The sequence below is a fragment of the Schistocerca gregaria genome, chromosome 7 (genome assembly GCF_023897955.1).
Source record: "Schistocerca gregaria isolate iqSchGreg1 chromosome 7, iqSchGreg1.2, whole genome shotgun sequence".
Classification (NCBI taxonomy): domain Eukaryota; kingdom Metazoa; phylum Arthropoda; class Insecta; order Orthoptera; family Acrididae; genus Schistocerca; species Schistocerca gregaria.
Window position 1 is genome coordinate 346,590,104 of NC_064926.1, and position 23,867 is coordinate 346,613,970.

At 43.2% G+C, this 23,867-nt stretch overlaps 1 protein-coding gene across 1 annotated transcript in view; it reads right to left on the reverse strand.

Moving 5' to 3' along the window:
- The window catches only part of LOC126281410 (glutathione S-transferase D7-like), a 57,540-nt gene extending 35,560 nt beyond the window's left edge, over window positions 1–21,980 (reverse strand). The window contains exon 1 of the mRNA XM_049980347.1: window positions 21,831–21,980. The gene's annotated coding sequence lies outside the window, so the exon portion shown is untranslated. The remainder of the gene's footprint in view (window positions 1–21,830) is intronic.
- Between the last annotated feature and the right edge of the window lie 1,887 nt (window positions 21,981–23,867).

Below are 23,867 nucleotides of genomic sequence, written 5' to 3' on the forward strand. Positions count from 1 at the left end.
ACGAAGTAATGGCCGCTTTTGACAGAGTATCTCAAGTCGATTCCGTATTTCTAGATTTCCGGAAAGCTTTTACACCGTTCCTCACAAGCGACTTCTAATCATGCTGCAGGCCTATGGGGTATCGTCTCAGTTGTGCGACTGGATTCGTGATTTCCTGTCAGGAAGGTCGCAGTTCGTAGTAATAGACGGCAAATCATCGAGTAAAACTGAAGTGATATCAGGTGTTCCCCAGGGAAGCGTCCTGTTCCTGATCTATATAAATGATCTAGGTGACAATCTGAGCAGTTCTCTTAGGTTGTTCGCAGATGATGCTGTAATTTACCGTCTATTAAGGTCATCCGAAGACCAGTATCAGTTGCAAAGCGATTTAGAAAAGATTGCTGTATGGTGTGGCAGGTGGCAGTTGACGCTAAATAACGAAAAGTGTGAGGTGATCCACATGAGTTCCAAAAGAAATCCGTTGGAATTCGATTGCTCGCTAAATAGTACAATTCTCAAGGCTGTCAATTCAACTAAGTACCTGGGTGTTAAAATTACGAACAACTTCACTTGGAAGGACCACATAGATAATATTGTGGGGAAGGCGAACCAAAGGTTGCGTTTCATTGGCAGGACACTTAGAAGATCCAACAAGTCCACTAAAGAGACAGCTTACACTACACTCGTTCGTCCTCTGTTAGAATATTGCTGCGCGGTGTGGGATCCTTACCAGGTGGGATTGACGGAGGACATCGAAAGGGTGAAAAAAAAGGGCAGCTCATTTTGTATTATCACGTTATAGGGGAGAGAGTGTGGCAGATATGATACGCGAGTTGGGATGGAAGTCATTACAGCAAAGACGTTTTTCGTCGCGGCGAGATCTTTTTACGAAATTTCAGTCACCAACTTTCTCTTCCGAATGCGAAAATATTTTGTTGATCCCAACCTACAAGGGTAGGAATGATCATCAAAATAAAATAAGAGAAATTAGAGCTCGAACAGAAAGGTGTAGGTGTTCGTTTTTCCCGCGCTCTGTTCGGGAGTGGAATGGTAAAGATATAGTATGATTGTGGTTCGATGAACCCTCTGCCAAGCACTTAAATGTGAATTGCGGAGTAATCATGTAGATGTAGATGTAGATAATTTATCATTAGTTTCATAGTCATTTAACTACTAATCTAAAATAATTCCACGTTAACCCTAAAGGCGTCACTAAACTATTGTTCACCTGGAATATTATGGTCATTGGAAAGAACGAGTCAATAAATAGAAAGACAAGAAGGCGCAAATGTATTTTAATTTACATGACAGCCTGTGGCATGAGTTTTCGAGAACTTAAAACAATATTTTCTATAAGTGGCCATAAATTTTTACAAAATTTGACAACCGGTTATGGCGCTGCCTTTGCAGATATTGCTGTCTTATTGACTTGAGGGTTCCTGCCACCTGTAGGACACCTACTGAATAGAAGTTATTTCATTTGCTTCCAGATAACAGTCTACACATGATCACACTTCAACCTGCTGTTTTTCAGGGCCCAAATACAAGCACATGATTGGAAACGATTTACAGGATGTGTCGGGATGTCACAGGGTACATATCAATGACAATGCGGTACAGTCAAATTTTTGAGTTTCTCGTGCATTTAAGTTAAATAACTTTTGCTCTTCGCTTCAAAGCAAGTACAAATAAGAAATAAATTAACACTTTAACATTTATTATACAGCTCTAATAATTGTGTATTACAGCATTACAGCACAATGTTCTTGGATTGACTCACCACTTGGAAAGGCACTGTTTAGTCTATATATAAAAAAAGCAGTGATATTTATTTGTTATATACACCGTCAGTTATCATGAAAGGATTAAGTTTTGTATTCTGACGAAGGAAGTAAAGTCAGCCACTAGATCATTAGAAGAAAAATTAACTTCATTACTTACCACTAAATTTTCCACTTGGTTGGACTTTAAGATGGTGATTTTAATGCTTCTGTTCTACATCGTCGAATTGGGTGGGGCAGTGGATCCATCGAATCTCGGTTAGGGTTATACCATCTAACGAAACCTTGCAAGACCTAAATTAGAAGATCCATTCGAATGCGAGTCCAGCACGTTAATGATTGTACCATCCGCTCAGTCGCGAACGATTGTAAGTACAGCAACTGAGTGACGTAAAACAGTCATAATGGGGATCTATCAGATGTTGTGGGCTGGCATTGGCTGAGTACTAAAGAGAATGTTTTACGACTGCGAGACGTTATAATTAAAAATTACTCAGAAAACAATGTGAAATCGGCTCTCGACTCTGTATCAGATATTGTTTTGAAGATTGCTGCATAAAATGAACTTACATTGTTGGATGTTGCCTAAGACAATTCAAATTTTACTTACAAATACAGGCGGAAGAAATCTGTATCGCTACAGGTATCAATAAGGATATGAGTGGCATATGGTCTTAATTTTCGTCTTACTATCTATATCCACTCCTCCATTTCTGGGTAAAGTGCACAAAGACTACTTCAGATGCACTCTTCAACTCTTTCAAAATGTGTGGCTTTTCACAGAGCATAGATGGTGCGCAGAGCAATATTGGGTTGGAGTCAGGCAGGCGGTTTGGCGGCTACTGCTACTTCAGCTCGATCCATGACTGCCTCATGACCTTCTGACCTTCTGGATAGGCGTGAGGTGACTCCAATCATCTAAACGACTGACAGAATGAGTCTGAATGGCCGTTGTGCATTAAGCTCGTCAGCACACCATCACTTCTGTGAACGACGTCTTAACTGCGAGAATTAACTTCCGGAAATCTTCGGCCCAAAACTACTTCAGCCAAGACATCAGGTGGTCGGTTTTTGTTGCTTTTCGGCTTCCCTAAGACCTTCACATACATAGTAATCCTGAAGGTATTTCATTAAGACCATACATAATAAACAGAGACAATTATAGTATCTTGAGGTTAACATACACACACAGAGTGAGCACAAAAGTACTTTACACTTTCAAAAATTCATAGAAACGAAACGTGACAAGGTATTCGCTTCAACCCTTTACCTGTTAATAGGTAGATTAGGAAGATTGTTTTACTTATGCACACAGTTCTATTGTTGTAGAGTGCTAGTATGGAAATTGTCAAGTATGGCGCAACAGATCTGGCGTGTCCCTCAGTTAGCAAAAAGGGACGCAGTAACTGCTGTTCAGCGAGCATTTATTACACGAATTCACCACGAGCCATAAAGCAGTCTTCATTTATGCCTGCTATAAACAGTGTGAGGAGAAACGCTGCATCATGGTCGGTCTGATGATTTACCAAGTTGAGCGAAGCCCACGGAAATCAACACGTCGAGCAAGTCGACTTCTGATGGTCCCACCAACACCCATTTCAAAAATCCTACAGACACACTACATTTTCTGTGTGGTGTACTTGTTAGTTTCCTACACTAGCACTCTCTGGTTGCGACATCCTGCAACAAAAGAACTGCTTTCATACCTAAACAGCCTTCCAGAGATACTGTATTACCAGATCAAGGTTTGAAGAGAGGAAGTCGTACCGTTTCGCTTCTATGGATTTTTGAAAGCGTGAAGTTCTTTTGTGCTCACCCTGTCTCACAAGTTCGCTTTCAATCAGGATTCAACATTAAAAACATTGCTTTATAGTCCACAAATATCTGTTATACAGTTAATTTCGCTTCGACTGAGAAGGTAAGTAACGTTTTATGTATTGTTCTCTTGATGCCAACAGCGCAGGGGCTGACGGCGACATGTAATGTTTCAGACGGCAAGTGTTACTCAGTAGTGCTCTTAGGCCGTCCGATACACGCAGCCAAAAAAAGTGTTACTTAGGTCTTCCTTCCTTGTTTGTAAATATGTTTCGGTCGCTCAACATCATGATTATTGGCGCTTCAGATCATTCTCTCCACCACAGAGGATGACCGTGATACCATGTTGCGGCGTACGAGTAGTAATTCCCATGCTCAGATAAGTAGACGTTACCAAGGTCTGGTCTTATTGTGGACGTAGTGTCTTAATACTGTCGGTAGGGAGGCCCTCCGCTTTTAGCCCACATTTTTCAAAAAAATATTCGTTATACGAGTGGACACCGAAAATAAACGGAATAACGTTGTTGGCGGAGCTTGTGTAGTACGCTTTTCTGCCGCTAGGCGTATATAGCACAACTCATTGCTAGTTCAGTGCCGCCTGTGTTGACCTGCCTTCCTGTGTTCATCTTCAGGATTGTTTTTGCTAGCACTGTTTTGTTCTTGTTTCGTTTTTTATGATGGCAAGTTTAAGTGAACGACATGCAGCTGTGAAACTTTGTTATCCACTAGGTAAAAATGCTTCTGAAACTGTTTTAATGTTGAAAACAACTTATCAAGATGACGCTAGGGGAAACACTCAGGTGTACGAGTTGTTTGTCCGATTTAAACATGGCGACATGTCGGTCGAAGACAAACCTCGTTCTGGACGTCCATCAAGTAGCCGAATCGACGAAAATATTGAAAAAATTTGAGAGCTTGTGCTCACAGACCGTCGACAGGCAACTGGTCATCTGTCAGAGATTAGTGGGTTATCTTGGAGCTCGGTGTAGCGAATTTTAACGAAAACTTTGAGAATGAAAAGGCCTGCTGCCTAGTTTGTTCCTCGGGTACTGACTGACAGTTAAAAGTAACGTCGAGCTGAAAAACGTCTGCCGGCCAGTGTGGCCGAGCGATTCTAGGCGCTTCAGTTTGGAACCGTGCGACCGCTACGGTCGCAGGTTTGAATCCTGCCTCGGGCTTTGAAACAACAACTTGAAACTGATCCAGATTTTCTGTCAAATGCCAAAGCAACAGTCAAGCCAATCGAAGATGTCATCTTCACCCCGTCCAAAAAAATGTCCATTCAAATCAAACATTAAACCAATGCTGATTTGCTTTTTTGATGCCAAGCCTGTAGTTCACTCAGAGTTTGTTCTCCCAGGTCAGACTATCAATCAGATCTTGTATTTGCAAGTTTTAAGAAGGTTGTGCAACAACATTCGCCAAAAAAGACCTGATTTGTGTCAGGCAGGAGGCTGGTTCTTCTCCCACGATAACGCACCTGCACACACAGCCATCTCTGTTAGACAGTTTTTTGCTGGAAATGACATGGTACCACTGCCCCAGTTTCTCGCCTGACCTGACTCTGTGCGGCGCTTTCTTATTTCCATGCATGAAAAGGAGCATGAAAGGGCGACATTGAAGTAGTGAAGGAAAAAAAAGAAGAGGGAGGAGTGTCAGTCATTTCTAAAGACGACTGCGAAAAACGTTTCGAACATTGGAAGCATCGGTGCCACAAATGTATTAGTTGTAGTGAAGAATATCTTGAAGGGGATAAGGTTATTTTGCAAACAATTTGAAAATATATAGTTATAAAAAATAATTCCAGTTTTTTCGGATACCCGTTTGTATTGTGGATGAAGTCACTCAATGGTAATAATATAGTATACATTTTCGTCACTTTTAGTAGTTCTATTCGCAAGAATGTCTTAAATTTAATTGCTTGGTATGTTGCTGTGAGTTTTTATCCAGAAGATTACGATATTTTGTCCTTTCCTAGTCATTCATCACTACCAAGAAGGCTGTTTGGTCGTCTGGGTGCTCCTCCTTCAGCTTTTTGATTAAGATGGTAGCAGATTTCGAATCTGAATGGATGATGACACTTTTAATAATCGGGCATACTCCGTAACTTCCATCATCTGCAAGCGGACGATACCACAATATTTTAAGCAGCGTTTTCGTACCATACACTTCACAATCTAACATTGTTGTGGCACATACAACAATTATTTCTTCAGGTATCGCATTACCATCCGAATGCTGCAGTACTGACGTAAGTCAACAGTTCCATTAGCCCTTCTGGTAGATGTAAAACAAAAGACAGCGAAGCTGCAGCATAATTAATTCTAGGTGGGGATTTAAAAAAGTTACACATATCTTCCCATGCTAAGACCATTCCGCAAGTCGAGTAATGTATTATCAAAAGACAGTAAAAGATTCCGAGTTTCGTACTAACGCATTTCTGCTGCGGTACAACAAAACGTGCATCACAGCTTGGGAGTGAAATGGCGCGGCAACTGGAAACGTATTCCAAAGTTGAAATACTGGGGACAGTACGATTCTTGTGAGCAAAGATCTAATTTGTACACCGACTCACCAGGAAATTCTGGTGGTATATGGACCAAATGCAATGTCGCGTCCAACCATAGTGAAAACGACGAAGGCCGCACAGACTAGGGTGATGCCAATCGCGATGGAAGGCAGTGATGTGAAGGGGTTACAATGTGGTTGGTAACCAATACGGCAGTCCTCAATTGTGGTTTTCAGACATGGTCTATCGTAACGTTCAGGATGAGTACACCTGCTCTCAAGTTCCCAAACAGTCCAACATGGGATCATGGACATGAATACCACGCATTATGGTCGCCGTTCTACTTCTCACTCATAACAACTCACCATTTAAATAATCACCAGTGGTGTGTACCTGCATGAACTTCCTAGTGTTTTCCTTTTTTTTATCAGGCAATGTAATGCATAATGTGCATGGACAACTAACTGGCGGAATTAGCCTCACGGTCAGCACTGGTCGTAATGTTTTTAATCATTTAGTGACTATAAGTGACATGGTGGATAACATAAGGTTCACAGGTGATGCTGTTATACGCAACCAAGTCAAAACGCTAGAAAATTGTGGCGAAACAGCCGGCCGCTGTGGCCGCGCAGTTTTAGGCGCTTCAGTCCGCAACCGCGCTGCTGCTGCGGTCTCAGGTTCGAAGCCTGCCTCGGGCATGGACGTGTGTGATGTCCTTAGGTTAGTTAGGTTTACGTAGTTCTCAGTCTAGGGGACTGATGACCTCAGATGTTATGTCCCATAGTGCTTAGAGCCATTTGAATCATTTTTTGTGGCGAAACGCTCCAAGACAAACAGAGAATCGGCGCTTGGTGCAGGTATTGATGCACTATGTGACCAAAAGCATCCGGACACCTGGCTGAAACGACTTACAAGATCGTGGTTCCCTACATCGATAATGCTGTAATTCAGTAGGTGTTGGCCACCCTCAGCCTTGATGGCAGCTTCCGCTCTCGCAGGCTGCGAGGTTGTTGGAAGGTTTCTTGGGAAATGGTAGCCCATTCTTCACGGAGTGCTGCACTGAGGACAGGTATCGATGTCGGTCGGTGAGGCCTGGCACGAAGTCGGCGTTCCAAAACATCCCAAACGTGTTCTATAGGATTCAGGTCAGGACTCTGTGCAGGACAGTCCATTACAGGCATGTTATTGTCGTGTAACCACTCCGCCACAGGCCCTGCATTATGAACAGGTGCTCGATCGTGTTGAAAGATGTAATCGCCATCCCCGATTTGCTCATCAACAGTGGGAAGCAATAAGTTGCTTAAAACATCAGTGTAGGCCTTTGCTGTGATAGTACTACGCAAAACATCAAGCCCCCTCCACGAAAAACACACTCACACCATGACACCCTGCCTCCGAAGTTTACTGTTGGCTCTACGCACGCTGGCAGATGACGTTGACCGGGCATTCGCTATACCCACACCCTGCCATCGGATCGTCCGCATTGTGTACCGTCATTCGTCGCTGCACACAACGTTTTTCCACTGTTCAATCGTCCAATATTTACGCTACTTACACCAAGCGAGGCGTCGTTTGGCATTTACCGGCGTGATGTGTGGCTTATGAGCAGCCACTCGAACATCTAATCCGTTTTCTCACATCCCGCCTAACTGTCATAGTAGTTGCAGTGGATCCTGATGCAGTTTGGAATTCCTGTGTGATGGTCTGCTTACATGTCAGCCTCTTACACTTTACGACCCTCTTCAACTGTCAGCGGTCTCTGTCAGTCAACAGACGAGGTCGGTCTGTACGCTTTTGTGTTGTACGTGCCCCTTCAAGATTCCACTTCACTATCACATCGGAAAGAGTGGACCTACGGATGTTAAGGAGTGTGGAAATCTCGCGTACAGACGTATGACACAAGTGACACCCAATCACCTGACCACGTTCGAGGTCCGTGAGTTCCGAGGAGCGCCCCATTTTGCTCTCTCACGATGTCTAATGACTACTTATATCGCTGATATGGAGTACCTTGCAGTAGGTCGTAGCACAATGCACCTAATATGAAAAACTTATGTTTTGGGGGTGTCCGGATACTTTTGATCGCTCCTCGACATGAACACACGCATCTTACTGGTAATGAAAAAGTAGAAAGATGCGTTGTTGTATAACTACACGATAGTCAAACAATCAATGGGGCCAGTCGTTTCTATCAAATGAGTGCGACTATGCGTACGCCAGCCGATGTGGCCGAGCGGTTCTAGGAGCTTCAATCTGGAACCGCTCGACCGCTATGGTCGCATGTTCGAATCCTGCCTCGGGCATGGATGTGTGTGATGTCCTTAGGTTAGTTACGTTTAAGTAGTTCTAAGTTCTAGGGGATTGATGACCTCAGATGTTAAGTCCCATAGTGCTCAGAGCACCCTTTTTTTACTATGCGTACAGAGCGATTTAAAGTGGAACGAGCCGCGCGGGATTAGCCGAGCGGTCTTGGCGCTGCAGTCATGGACTGCTGGTCCCGGCGGAGGTTCGAGTCCTCCCTCGGGCATGGATGTGTTTGTTTGCGCTTAGGCTAATTTAGGTTAAAGTACTGGGTAAGCTTAGGGACTGATGACCTCAGCAGTTAAGTCCCGTAAGATTTCACACACGTCTGAAAGTAGAACGAGCACTTAAAAACTAATCATAGGGAAAGCAAATGCCAGCCTGATATTCATTGGAAGGAAGTGGCGTCCACACACAAAGGATCTAGTTAACAAAAGTCTCGTTCATCTGAAACTTGACTACTCCTCGACAGTGTGGGATCTTTGCCTTTTCTTCATTAAGGTACTTATTTGGTTACAATGAAGCTCGCAGCCGGCTGGAGTGGCCAAGCGGTTCTAGGCGCTTCAGTCCGCAAACGTTTAAGAGCCCACTTGAGCGATAAGATGGGATGCACAGGTGTTTTGTAAACAGTCTTCTCTGCAGACTGACTACCTTTTCGAAGATATTGTACTGCAAGCAGATATCGCAGTCTGTATGTGATGAAGAAGTCGATCCTGAAAAGCTCTTTTGTCGAAGAAGAGTGGCTGTTTTTATCGAGCTTCGTGAGCTTGCAGTCGTTAGTATTATGATCAGCTATACTGAGAATCTCTGCGTAGTGTGGAAACAGTATTATGGCTTATAGTTAGCGCACAACGAATTATTGGACTTTTGTTTTGTCTCAGACACCATATTCGCAGGACATGATCCCTGCAACTTCTATCTGTTACCGAAGCTGAAAAAACCATGAAAGGATATCATTTTGCCCTAAATGATGAGATAAAAACAAAACTGCTGAAATACCTGAGCACAACGAAAGGTGAATTCCGTAAGTGCCTCCAAGGATGGAGAACGCGCTGGCACAACTGTATTATATCTGAGGGGGATTACGTTGAAGGAGACAAAAGTTAATGTTGATGAATAAGTAAAAATTCTTTAAGAAAAACAAAAATTCCCGTTAGTTTTCTATTACACATCGTACAAATGTGTTACGTGATTTTATTTTTGTAAAGTATAAGATTCACAATGGCGTGATAATTGAAGACAATGTTTATTCATGGGTGTCGTACTAGCATAAGGAAATGCATAGGCGCTAGAACTATCTGAAGACTGGAAACTACAAACAGAAAAACATGAAATTTTAACCATATAAAAAAATAAAAGAGTGTATCTTCAATAAACCTAAGGCATGTGGATCAGTCTTACATACCATTTTATATCCATCATCCCAAATCCACCAAGCCTTACAACAACTCAAAAATTCAGATTTGACTCTCTGTCTGAACATCATTTGGATGTCTTTACCACGCACGCATTTATAACTCTGTCAAATTAAATCTTACAGTAATGAAGCTACATACAATTATCAGCAACTTCATTATTAGTATAAAAGTTCCGTTATCATAACCATCTGCAAAAATATGTTTATTGTGGAACATCGGCAAGGAAATGAAATATACACCATTATAAAAGTTACAATCTCTCATAGACCAACAATGTATATAGTCCATACCTATTTTATTTAAATATAAAGTAATAATTGCTGTCACCACAGAAAGGGAAGAGTAGTAAAAATTGCCTACTAGCGTGTCGCCAAGGCACCTCCAGACATCGAGCAACATAACACCTAGTCTGTAGGGTAACAAGGCCATTGCAAATATCACGGCTTCTCAATCGGGAAATGCAATATACATAATTTCATAAATTACAACCTCTTTTATATTGCATATCTATTTTTTTTTTATTTTCTCTCTTCCAAAGTCACTCTGAACTCTTTAAGTTATTTAAAAATGCATCGCCTCTGTAATAAACCAACACAAGTACACTTTACTGGTCGAACGAGCAAAAAAAAAAAAAATTGAAACCGATATGCCACCTGACATGCTGTGCGAGCAATGGGCGCAGCGACATACGAAGACTGCAGCCTGTGGCGTATGGAGCCATTGGTACCTGCGCAGTGTGGAGGCAATGCTTGCATCTTACATGAAACACCCCAGCTTACTGTGACGTTTACCCTTCACGAAGTGTAGATGACTTTGGTAAGCACAGGCCAGAAGTTTGCAGTTACACTCTGAGGTGTTATCGTCTACGGCTAGGTAGCACTGTCACGCTCCCACCGACGCTTCCCGCTGCTCACAGTTCTTACTCTTTTTTGTCGCAAAGCCAAAGTTCTACGTATCTGAAAATATTCAGTTTACAACCATTCCTGTATTTGTTATTCTGTGAAGCCTGATGATCAATAATAGTGATTTCTTCTCTGTTTTTGCCCGCATCTCGGTAGCGTTCTCGCTTCCCGCACCTGGGTTCCCGGGTTCGATTCCCGGCGGGGTCAGGGATTTTCTCTGCCTTGTGATGGCTGGGTGTTGTGTGTTGTCCTTAGGTTAGTTAGGTTTAAGTAGTTCTAAGTTCTAGGGGACTGATGACCATAGATGTTAAGTCTCATAGTGCTCAGAACCATTTGAACCATTTTTTTCTTCTCTGTTTGCAGTGCCAAATACACTACCTGATCAAAACCATCCAGGCGTTTATTGGTGGACAGTAATATGGGGTGCATCCACCCTTCTCTTTAAGATGGTTCGAACTCTGGTGGAGTAATTTTCAAGAAGACGTCTCGATGTCTGTGGAGGAATGGCGGCCCATTTCTCCGTAACAACCAAAAGCAGAGAAGGCAGTGATGCTGCACACTGAAATCTGGAACGAAGTCGACGTTCCAACTCATACCAAAGGTGTTGCATTGGATATGGGTCAGGACTCTCAGCAGGCCAGTCCATTTCAGAAATTTATTGTCCCCAGACCGTCAGCTCAGAGGAGCTGCTTTATGACAGGGTGCACTGATATTTTCGTGTCCTGACATAGGTGGGAGAGGGAGAGAAGGGGTTACTGGTCAATCTGCGTTCCCAAGCGGTACAGAGCAGAAGGCAGAAGGGCAATTCACAGTGAAGGCATTTGATTGTTTTCTTCTATTTGTGCCAACACTGGTACAGGCATTTACTAGAAATGCAGGTGGTGAGACTCGGTAGGGAACTCGTTTGGGAGACTCTTGGACAAACAGGATTTTGAAATAGTTGTTTATTTCAGACACGACTAACTAGTACACTGGAGGCTAGTTCTAAGATTAGAAAAAGCATGAATAACACTGTTACAACAGAAGCCAGTGCAGGAGTCCCAGGAATGGATACTGACCATAGTAGCAAATACTAGCAGCATCTTAAGGCAACAACTTGGTTACAAAACAAAACATACTGAATGCGACACTGTTCACTGAGGCACTCCAAGTGAGAGAGATGACTTAACGCGGAGCTGGACCGAAGCTGGAGTGGATGGACGCGGATTCAGCGCCCAGATCTTTTGACTGAGAACTCCGCCAAAATGCAGAATCTAGGGGTTCTAAAGAGTCGCGTGGGGCACTGTTTTTCCCACTTACCCACTTAAAGCAACCCAGACAATTCCGCAGGTCTCTTGCAGCCGCCTGCCAATCACGGTTTAGTTAGGTCCCCTCTACAGCTCGTAAGGCGAGGATGTTAATGCAGTTGCACTAATTAAGTCCGTATTTAGTATCAACATTGTTCAGTTGAAAGCTAAACATAACTGCTCTGCCAAATAAGGCTTGCAACATTATTTTTATACGTCATTTAGCCCCGCCCCTCGGGCTCCCCGGAGTAGGGAGGGACTGCTAGGTAAACAGTTTTTTGGCGCTTTCGCTCTCTTTCTAACCCTTGTGAGCCTACTTACGTTGCTGTTCTCAGGGCTGGTATCAAGGTGGCTTTATACGCTAGTACGTGCCGGTTGGTTACAAAGTTCTACGGTGGCAACCTACCACAGCGTCTAGACGACATGAAGTTACATCTTCATTCCTTGAAGAGTAACTAGCGCTCTGGGACCGCGTCTGGGGGCGTCTGCATTTTCGCAAGGCTCTCCCCTTACAGTTTACTTCCTGTAACAATACCTCTCCTAGTTTCGTCTGCCCTCTGCATCGTCTCTGCTTCCGCGTCTTGCAGCGCCTGTCCTCCTTCCTCACAGCTTCAAGATAACACTACAGTAACAAGGAATAATCAATATATTACAATATAGCATATCACACAATCATCATCTCCGAACTTTTTCTCTATTGTACAAAGAACACAGTGCTGTAAAATGTGTCCACATCGGCCGGCCGTTGTGGCCGAGCGATTCTAAGCGTTTCAGTCTGGAACCCCGCGACCGCTACGGTCGCAGGTTCGAATCCTGCCTCGGGCATGGATGTGTGTGATGTCCTTAGGTTAGATTTAAGTAGTTCTAGTTTCTAGGGGACTGATGACCTAAGATGTGAAGTCCCATAGTGCTCAGAGCCATTTTTTTGTGTCCACATCAATCGGGATGAAGTGCAATAAGAGAACCACAGCAAAACCATGATAAACACCCCCTTACCGTAAAATCACCTTATCCATATTTCATTGTTGACATGGCATCGGACTGTCACAGGATACAGCGTGACTCATCACTCCAGATCCCTCATTTTCCATTTATACACTGTCCGGTGGTGGCGATCTGTACACCACGTCGCTTAACAGTGACTACAGAAATGTCTGGCTTATGAGTAGCTGGTGGATCATTGTGTCCCATTCTTTTTAACTCCAGACACGCAGCACTGTGCTAGGTGGACTAGTGACAGAACTTCCACCAGAGATTACTTCCGCTGATTTCAAATTTGACATTGTACTTCTGTCAGAGACAGCAAAGGACTTGGAAGAGCAGTTGAATGGAATGGACAGTGTCTTGAAAAGAGGACATAAGACGAACATCAACAAAAGCAAAACGAGGATAATTGAATGTAGTCGAATTAAGTCGGGTGATGCTGGGTGAATTAGGTTAGGAAATGAGACAGTAAAAGTAGTAAAGGAGGTTTGCTATTTGGGGAGCAAAATAACTGGTGATGGTCGAAGTAGAGAGAATATAAAATGTAGACTTGCAATGGCAAGGAAAGCATTTCTGAAGAAGAGAAATTTGTTTACATCGATTATAGATTTAAGTGTCAGGAAGTCATTCTGTAAGTATTTGTATGGAGTGTAGCCATGCATGGAAGTGAAACATGGACGATAAATAGTTTGGACAAGAAGAGAATAGAAGCTTTTGAAATATGGTGCTACAGAAGAATGCTGAAGATTAGATGGGTAGATCACATAACTAACGAGGAAGTATTGAATAGGATTGGGGAGAAGAGAAGTTTGTGGCACAACTTGACTAGGAGAAGGGATCGGTTGGTAGGACATGTTCTGAGGCATCAAGGGATCACCAATTTAGCATTGGAGGGCAGCGTGGAGGGTAAAAACCGTAGAGGGAGACCAAGAGATGAATACACTAAGCAGATTCAGAAGGATGTAGGTTGCAGTAGGTACTGGGAGATGAAGAAGCTTGCACAGGATAGAGTAGCATGGAGAGCTGCATCAAACCAGTCTCAGGACTGAAGACCACAACAACAACAACAACGATTTCAAATTATTTGTTTCAACCACACTGCAATGATCGACGGTCTCCGGCCATTCTCCAGCAGTCGATTTAGGCAACTTTAGGGGGGTTGAAAGCCCTGGTGGATTTGTTACGCAGCTGACATCCAATTACAAGTCCACGTTCTCTGAGCTACCCTGATCGACCAAATCTGCCGCTACTACTTGTCTGCTGATAACGTCACACTCCCCGCCCCGTTTTATACTGACAGTCCCGCCTCCCGTGAAATCTGCAGGTAATTTCGAATTTAATAGGGGCGCCCGGATACTGTCTGGCAGGTAGTGTATTCGTCAGTTGTGCTTACATAATGTCTTACGCAATATACTTCAATTGTCTTGTTGAATATGGGCTCTGCGCGGCGTTACAATTGTAGTATGGCCCTTCCTTTTCATCCACATTCTCATAAATAACCTTGATTAACCAAAGTACCAATTCACACCTTTAAAACCAATGTCACATGAGGCTACCTGCTAAGATATCTTTCTCCTCCCGCTCCCCTCTCTACAAGAACTGGCGGATACGCTAGGAGTACGGCTGTAATAGAATTTGTGGTAATATCGTTTAGTTTGGATGCTTTTTGTCAACATAGATCATACAAAACTGTAGAAGATTTATAACGAATGGGCCCCTTTCCAACAAACAAGATCGAGTCACGTGAACGGGAACGTCGGGTCGCTTTCGTTGACAAGGATAGAACTGGAGGACATCACGGAAAAAAAGACAGTCTTCGAGATACTACACGATCTTATGTACTCGCAGAATGATTGGCGAGACAGTCACCTATGTGGCATCTTTCTGAAAGATGAGTGCTGGATTTGTTGATTACTGACCAAAACTTGAATAATGCTCGTCAGTACGTCATTAGAATCAAAGAGGGTTCCTCGAGGAAATAGGGAAGATCCAAAGAAGAGCAGCACGTTCCGTTACAAGTTCATTTCGTAAGAACGAAAGTATCACGGATTTGTTAAATCAACTCCAGTGTCAGACACGGCATGAGTGGGTTTCTGCATCATGGCGTGGTTTTCTGTTAGTTCTGAGAACATACATTCCTAGCAGAGTTAACAAATGTATTGCTTCCTCCTACATATTTCTTGTGACAAGACCATGAAGGTAAAGTTACAGAGATTCGAGCCCATACGGAGGCTTACCAGCAATCATTCTTCCCACGAAACAGTCGCGACTGGAACAGAAAGAGTGGAAATGACACTGGTACGCAAAGTTCTCTCCGCCACACAACGCTACGTAGGCTGCGGAGTATACATGTAGATGCAGAACGTAAATGGAGCAACCAGTTTCCCAATACATTTACACTATCCAGTCACATTAACGTGACCAACTGTTTAAAGGCCAGAAATACCGCCTTTTGGAGCATGGAGATGTGCAACAAGAGAGTCAGTGAGGTTCTGGAAGGAGGTACCAACATGGTCGTGAAGCCATGCTACCTCTAGCGCCGTGGCCACCTGTTATAGATTTTCGGTTGAGGAGGGGCGCGAAGAGCCCGGATCTACGTGGTCCTACAGACTCTCTGTTGAGATTAAATCGGGGAAGTTTGGTGACCAAGAAAGTGTGATAAACTCACCCTAATGCTCTTCGAACCACGCAAACACACCGAGAGTTGTGTGGAACGTAGCATTCTCCTGCTAGTAGATGCCATCGTGGTGAGCAAAACCAAACTGCATTTAAGGGATCACATGGTCCAGCTGCGGTACTAGAGAGAAAATTCTAGACTTCCTTGCCGATGAACAATAGTCAGCACAGATGCTTCAACCGGGCGCTTGCTGAGGAGGCCCATACGCAGCAACGCTCGCTGATTCATGTGGGCGGTCAGTTGCTCAACAGTTGCACCTCTATTTGGCCAAACACATCTGTGGAGCTGTCGTTCACCCCTGTCATCTATGGGCCATGGGCCACAGTTGCCTCGGCTTCGGTTACGGATAGCGCCGTATTTCAGTGCACAGTATACCTTAACCACAGCGACACGCGAACAACATTGCAGTAAGCTAAAGACGAAACAGGCAGATTATACCAGCAGCTGTGGAAGATAGCCATGCAAACAAACATAACACGTGATGGAGCTTCAAAGACGTTTATACGTCTTAACCTTAGATTACTAAACCCTCGTAAAATTTACGACAGCAGCAGGCTATAAAACAGAACATTTCGTACTTAATTTGGTATATAACATACCATCAGTGATCTAATAATTGTAATTAACTAATGCATAACCTACAAATTATGACTCCCTTTGAATAAAATACAGAGCAATAAACTTTAAGATGGTTTAGTATCCTAGGGGTTGCGTCTTTGACTAGTAATCTAAACATCCTCGGTCCCAGGTTGGAACCTTGCCGCTGCTTAAGTTTTGAATTAAACTCATCAGCCGAATAAGTAACCCTTCCTCTGCCAATGGGTTTGTCAAAGATGGCGGAGGAGCAGACACAGGTCCAGGGCACTCTCTTCCCCTATGCGTGCGAAATGGCCTCTAAAATACGGAAGAATCAACATTCATCAACGGCATGAGGATGCAGAAGGCAGTGTAAATCGCTGCATTAAAGACACATAATGTGTATGCACAGGACATGTGGCCTATAACTGAAAATGTGTCACAATGATGTCTCCATTGGCAAAAAAACTCGGACTAGTATCCTGGAGGGAACTGCCAAGGATAAGGTGATCATGAGAAAAAGATTGAATAACAAACGAAAGGCTAACGTCTGTGGAATAGCAGGAGTTTCAAAGCGGGAGCGAAGCTAGGAAGTCTGAAAACGGAAATGCTTAAGCTCAATCTAGGTATAGTGGATGTCAGTGAAGTCAAATGGAAAGAAGACAAGGACTTCTGGTCAAATGAGTTTAGGATAATACCAACAGCAGCAAGAATTGGTATAACAACAGTAGAATTCGTTATGAGTAGGAAGATAGGGCAGAATGTGAACAGTTCAGTGACAGGAATGCTCTCATCAGAATCGACAGTAATTCAATACCGACAAAAACAGTTCAGCTACACATGCCATCGTCACAGGTAGACGATGAAGAGAGAGAGAGAATGTATGAGAACATAATGAACAGATAATTCAGTACATAAGGGGAAATGAAAATGTAATAAGGGAAGGTGAAAATCTAATACTCGTGACGAACTGAAATGCGATTATAGGGGAAGGAATAGAAGAAAAGATTATGGGAGAATATGGGCTTTGTATTAGGAATGAGAGGTGAGAAAGACTAATTGAGTTCTGCACTAAATTTCAGTTAGTATTAGCGAATCTCTATTCAAGAATCATAATTGGGCGAGGTGTACTTGGAAAAGGACGGTAGATACAGGAAGATCACATCATGATCAGGCAGAGATTCCGAAATCAGATACTGGATTATAATGTGCACCCAAGAGGCAGATATAGACTCATACTGAAGTTGAGAGACTAATCAGGAAGAATCAATGGCAAAGAAGTAGGATACGGAAGTACTAAGGAACGAAGACATACATTTGAAGTTCTCTAAGACTATAGATACAGCAATGAGTAGCTCATTCGGCAGTTCAGCGTAAGTGGAGTGGATGTCTTTAAAAAGGGCAATCACGTAAGCTGGAAATAAATACATAGATACCAGGAAAGTTACTAAGAAGAAACCATAGGTAACAAAAGAAATACGTCAGCTGTTCGGCGAAAGAAGGAAATGCAAAAATGTTCAGGGAATTTCAGAAATACAAGTCACAGGAATGAAATAAATAGAAAGTGCAGGGAACCTAAGGCGAAATGGCTGCATGAAAAAGTGTGAAGAAATCGAAAAATGAATGATTGTCAGGACTGATTCAGCATATAAAAAAGCCAAAGCAACATTCTGTGAAATCAAGCAAGGGCAGCCACATTAACCCTGTGGCGCATAGCGTCCACTACAGTGGATAGCTGTTAATGGCCGTTTCTGTGGCATTTTCAATCAGTCCTGAGGCTGCAAATGCACACAGTTCACTGCAGTGAGCACTCCATACTGGTGTTGAGTCCTGCGTGGATTTTCAGCCTCATGACTGATTGAAAACATCGGAGAATTGACCATTAAAAGTTGTCCACTGTAGTGAAATTCATGCACCACTGCAATGGGAATTCCACTGTTAAATGCAGAGAAGAGAGCGGATGGGTGGAAAGAGTAAATTGAAGGCCTTTAAAAGGGGGACGACTTGTCTGATGACGTGACAGAAGAAGAAACAGGAGTCTATAGGGAAGAGATAGGGGATACAGTATAAAAATTAGAGTTTTAACAAGCTTTGAAGGCAGAAGGGATAGACAACATTATTATTAAAATCATAAAGGGAATTGGTAACAAAATGTCTGTTGACACTGGTGTATAGAATATGCGAGACTCATAACATCAGACTTTCTGAGAAATATCATCCACATAAAAGCGAGCAATATCCTATAAGTGCGCGAACTGTCGAAGAATCAGCTTAACAGCTCATGCATCCACGTTGTTGACAAGAATAATATAAAGAAGAACGGAAAAGAAAACTGTGTTAAATGACGAACACTTCGTCTGGGCTGGTTCAAATGGCTCTGAGCACTATGGGACTTAACATCTTAGATCATCAGCCCCCTAGAACGTAGAACTACTTAAACCTACCTAACCTACGGACATCACACACATCCATGCCCGAGGCAGGATTCGAACCTGCGACCGTAGCATACTTCGTCTTTAGGAAACATAAAGGCACCTGAGAGGCAGATCTGACATTGTCGTTAGTAATGCAAGCCATACTGAAGAAAAACCAAGACATGTTCGTAGGATTTGTCGACATGGAAAAAGCGTTCGACAATGTAACAGAGAAAGATGTTCGAAAGTCTGCGAAAAACAGGGGTAAGCTAGAGTGCAAGACAGATAATGTACAATATGTACAGCTCCAAAGAGAGAACAATAAGACTAGAAGATGAGGAACGTATTGTTTGTATTCAAAAGGATGTAGGAGAGGGAGATAGTCTTTCGCCCATACTGTTCAGTCTATACATAGAAGAAGCAGTGACGGAAACAAAAGAAGGGGTGAGCAGTGAGATTAAAATTCAGGGTGAAAGGTTATCAATGATAAGGTTCACTGATGAAACTGCTATCATTAGTGGAAGTGAAGAGGAATTACAGGACATGTTTCCCGGAATGGACATTGTAATTAGTATAGAATGTGGACTGAGAGTAAATCGAAGAAAGATGAAAATAATGGTAAGTAGCAGAAATGAGAATAGCAAAATGTATAACATGACAAATAGGGATCACAAAGAAGACGAAGTTAAGGATTTATGCTACATAGGCACCAAAATAATCCATGATGGAGGAAGCTAGGAGGACGTAAAAAGCAGTCCAGCACTGGTTGCAAGAGCAAGAGATATCAGCTGGTATCAAATGGAGGCCTTAATTCGAGGGAGAAATTTCTGAGAATGTACGTTAGGAGCACAGCACTGTATGTCAGCAAACATGCACTGTGGGAAAACCTGAAGAAGAGAATACAAGCGTATGAGAAGTGGTGCTACGGATAAACGTTGAAAATTAGCTGGACTTTGAGGTAAGAAATTAGGAGGTTATTCACAAAATCGGCTAAGAAAGGTTCAAATGGTTCAAATGGCTCTGAGCACTATGCGACTTAACATCTGTGGTCATCAGTCGCCTAGAACTTAGAACTAAGTAAACCTAACTAACCTAAGGACATCACACACATCCATGCCCGAGGCAGGATTCGAACCTGCGACCGTAGCAGTCGCCCGGTTCCGGACTGAGCGCCTAGAACCACGAGACCACCGCGGCCGGCGGCTAAGAAAGGAACACAAGGAAAACGCAGACAAGAAGGTACAGGAAGATAGGACATGTGTTAAAACATTAGGGAATAGCCTGCATGGTACTAGAAGGAGCTATAGACGGTATGACGGGATGACAGAGATTGGAATACATCCAGCAAATAATTGAGGACGTAGGTTGCAAGTGCTACTCTGAGATGAAGAGGTTGGCGCAGGAATTCGTGACCAGCCGAATCAAAACAGTCACAAGACCGACGAGACAAAAAAAATGAAATTAAATAAAAAATAAAATGAAAAAATTAAAAAATGTCTTGGGCAGAGAATCTGTGTAGGATAAAATTATGATTCACTACTGTATATCTCCTACTAAGATGGTAGTCATAAGAATATCTTCTTTTTTTTTACATTTCGATCTTTGTACATATTATTTCCTGTGTTCCATAGCTGTGGTCGTAGATGTACATATCAGATTCATGGATTTAATGGTTGTCTCATTCGCCAACTTCTATATTCCTAAAGACAGCAAACACATAGATTACCTCTGCGTGCGCGCACCAACTTTCGATGTGAAGGGAAATAATATTGTTTCACATGACTCGGCACTGAAAGCTGTAGGTGTGAGAAAGAGCAGGCAAGGCGTAAAGTGAAAGGGAAGAGTGTACAAAAAAGGACAGAAGCAGATACAGCCCAGACATATGAATAACTGTCTCCAACATCGGTGGATAAGACGGGCAAAACCTCAGAAGTGCGTCGGCAAACACATGCAAGAGCCTGTTCCATCAGCAACATAGACCGCCGTACAGCAATACTCTAAGGTACTGCAGGCACACTGCTGCAGTGTTACCGGCGACACTATCGTGGCTCCACGTTGCCGTAAAATACGGCCCTGTCAACGCGCCTTGAGTCCTAGGCTCTTCTACCTGCTGTGCCAGTTGTGGAGATCGGACGCGGAAGTTAGTGAAACTTTTCTCTGCCTTTCCTGTGAGCAAATTTCACTGGCTGCAGTTCTCTGGACACCCTGAGTAAAGCTGGTTTGGGGGACATCTGCTCAACAGAGAATTTTGAACAGCGAGGCTATGAAGCGGCCAGCGTCTCGCTGCCAAAATGGTTGTAACGCAGTCTTCCGCGGTTTGTTACCATCGACCAGTTTTTCCGTAACGTGAGCCTGTCTCGTCATTTCTTTCCTCTGCTGCGTACCCTATACTTTACACGTTTTACTGTTTCTAGCTTTTCTGTAAAATTTGTGTGTGTGTGTTTGAACGCTCTAAATGCTCCGCCACATACAAATTATTTTTATTATTTTGTGTGAAATCTTATAGGACTTAACTACTAAGGTCATCAGTCTCTGAGCTTACACACTACTTAACCTAAATTATCCTAAGGACAAACACAAGCCGGACGTGGTGGCCGAGCGGTTCTAGGCGCTACAGTCTGGAACCGCGCGACCGCTACGGTCGCAAGTTCGAATCGTGCCTCGGACATGGATGTATGTGATGACCTTAGGTTAGTTAGGTTTAAGCAGTTCTAACACCTCAGAAGTCAAGTCCTATAGTGCTCAGAGCCATTTGAACCATTTTTTTTAACACACACACCCATGCCCGGGGGAGGACTCGAACCTCCGCCGGGACCAGCCGCACAGTCGATGACCGCTCGGCTAATCCAGCGCAGCTATACAAATTAGTGAACTTGTACGTACTTTGCTTGCACCTCCAGTGTTCAGTACTGTGTTTACAACTATGTATTCTGCGGAAATTGCACGCAATGCCAACACACATATAATAGCTAGCTCACAGTTATATTCTACCAAAGTTACGAAGTGATGTGGAGCGTACTGCAAACAGCATAACTATTCCGGCGCTGTTTGTGGTGCGGCATAAACTGAGGAGTTGTAAAATAACTGGTTGTGGTTTTTTTCTTCCAGTTTATACCGCTTTTTCACTAACAGTTCTACTTAAAGCAGCGAACGCCAACGAAAGTGTGCAGGCTTCGAAGAGAACTAACCTCTTGTATGTATCTGTCCGTTTAGGTGGTCGTACCTCGCACAGAACCGCACGCTCCGCCTGCCGGATGGGTACTGACGTGGCGGGTCGGCAACTGTAACTACAAGAGCGTCCAGACCGAGCTCCAGCCGAGGTCACGTCCTGGTTGTCGATTGTGCTGCCGTCCGGTTACGGCAGCTCCACCTCTCTCTGGCTCTCTCTCTCTCTCTCTCTCTCTCTCCCTCTCTCTCTCTCTCTTTTATTGTACAAGGCGACTTCAGTCGTTCCAGGAATGAACACTGTCAGATAATAATGCTGATGAGTTGCGTATTGTGGAGTAACATGACATCACCCAGTCAGTTCTCGAAACACGAAGATGTTTAAAAAAATATAATGACTCGAAAGAGAGTCACTAAGCGGATGCCACACATAATACATCAAATTAACTTGCTGTTTTAAAGGTCCAAATCTCCCCCCACAAAATCAGAATTTGGGAACACATGATATGATACATATCCTTTTCTTTAGCGCTTAATCTGAGAACTGGTTGGCAGCAATCTGGCTCGCTGAAGACGTCTAGCCTTCACATGCTATTGCGTCCTTCATTTCTGTGTAGTAGAAACAGCCAATATAGTTTTATAATTTCTGTTACTTCAGTCGTTCTCTTCCTCAAGCTTTCTATTCCATTGACACATTCCTGTATTATCCATGTTAGAAATGCGTCAGTGGAAAAGAAAGCTTGAGGAAGTGGTTGCAGGGGCAACAGTCTGGAAGATTGACTGATCTGGCCTTGTAACACTAACCAAAACGGCCTTGCTGTGCTGGTACTGCGATCGGTTGAAAGCAAGGGGAAACTACAGCCGTAGCTTTTCCCGAGGGCATGCAGCTTTACTGTACGGTTAAATGATGATAGCGTCCTCTTAGGTAAAATATTCCGGAGGTAAAATAGTCCCCCATTCGGAGCCCAGAGCGGGGACTACTCAGGAAGACGTTGTTATCAGGAGAAAGAAAACTGGCGTTCTACGGATCGGAGCGTGGAATGTCAGATCCCTTAATCGGGCAGGTAGGTTAGAAAATTTAAAAAGGGAAATTGATAGGTTAAAGTTATATATAGTGGGAATTAGTGAAGTTCGGTGGCAGGAGGAACAAGACTTTTGGTCAGGTGAATACAGGGTTATGAATACAAAATCAAATAGGGGTAATGCAGGAGTAGGTTTAATAATGAATAGGAAAATAAGAATGCGAGTAAGCTGTAAGTAGGCTGTTTAGTTTTTTTTATTGGTAACATCACATACCACTCTGTATGGAAATCACTGGCTGTGCTGTGTGCAGTCTGTGGCTGGTTTGCTTTGTTGTTCGCTATTGTAGTGTTGAGCAGTTGGCTGTTAACAGCGCGTAGCGTTGCGCAGTTGGAGGTGAGCCGCCAGCAACGGTGGATGTGGGGAGAGAAATGGCGGAGTTTTGAAATTTGTAAGACTGGATGTCATGAACTGATATATATAATATGACTTTTGAACAATATTAAAGTAAATACATTGTTTGTTCTCTATTAAAATCTTTCATTTGCGAACTATCCCTATCAGTAGTTAGTGCCTTCCGTAGTTTGAATCTTTTATTTAGCTGGCAGTAGTGGCGCTCGCTGTATTGCAGTAGTTCGAGTAAACAAGATTTTAGTGAGGTAAGCGATTTGTGAAACGTATAGGTTAATGTTAGTCAGGGCCATTTCTTTTTTGTAGGGATTTTTGAAAGTCAGATTGCGTTGCGCTAAAAATATTGTGTGCCAGTTTAAGCACAATCTTGTATAATTTTTCTAAGGGGACGTTTCATATGTCGACCCTTAGCCGAAGGTACCTCACTGGAATCTTCTGATTTTTTCTTGTAGTTTGTGTAATTAGTGTAGCTATTGTTTATTGCTAGCGCGTAATTATAGAGACAATTTCCTTCGTAGTTGTAGTTTTTCATTTTTGTACAGTAAAACAGTTGTGCAATGCATGTAGATTTGCAACAAGTATTTCGCAGCTGCGCTTGCAATTAACGAGATATTATTTTCAGTGCTACG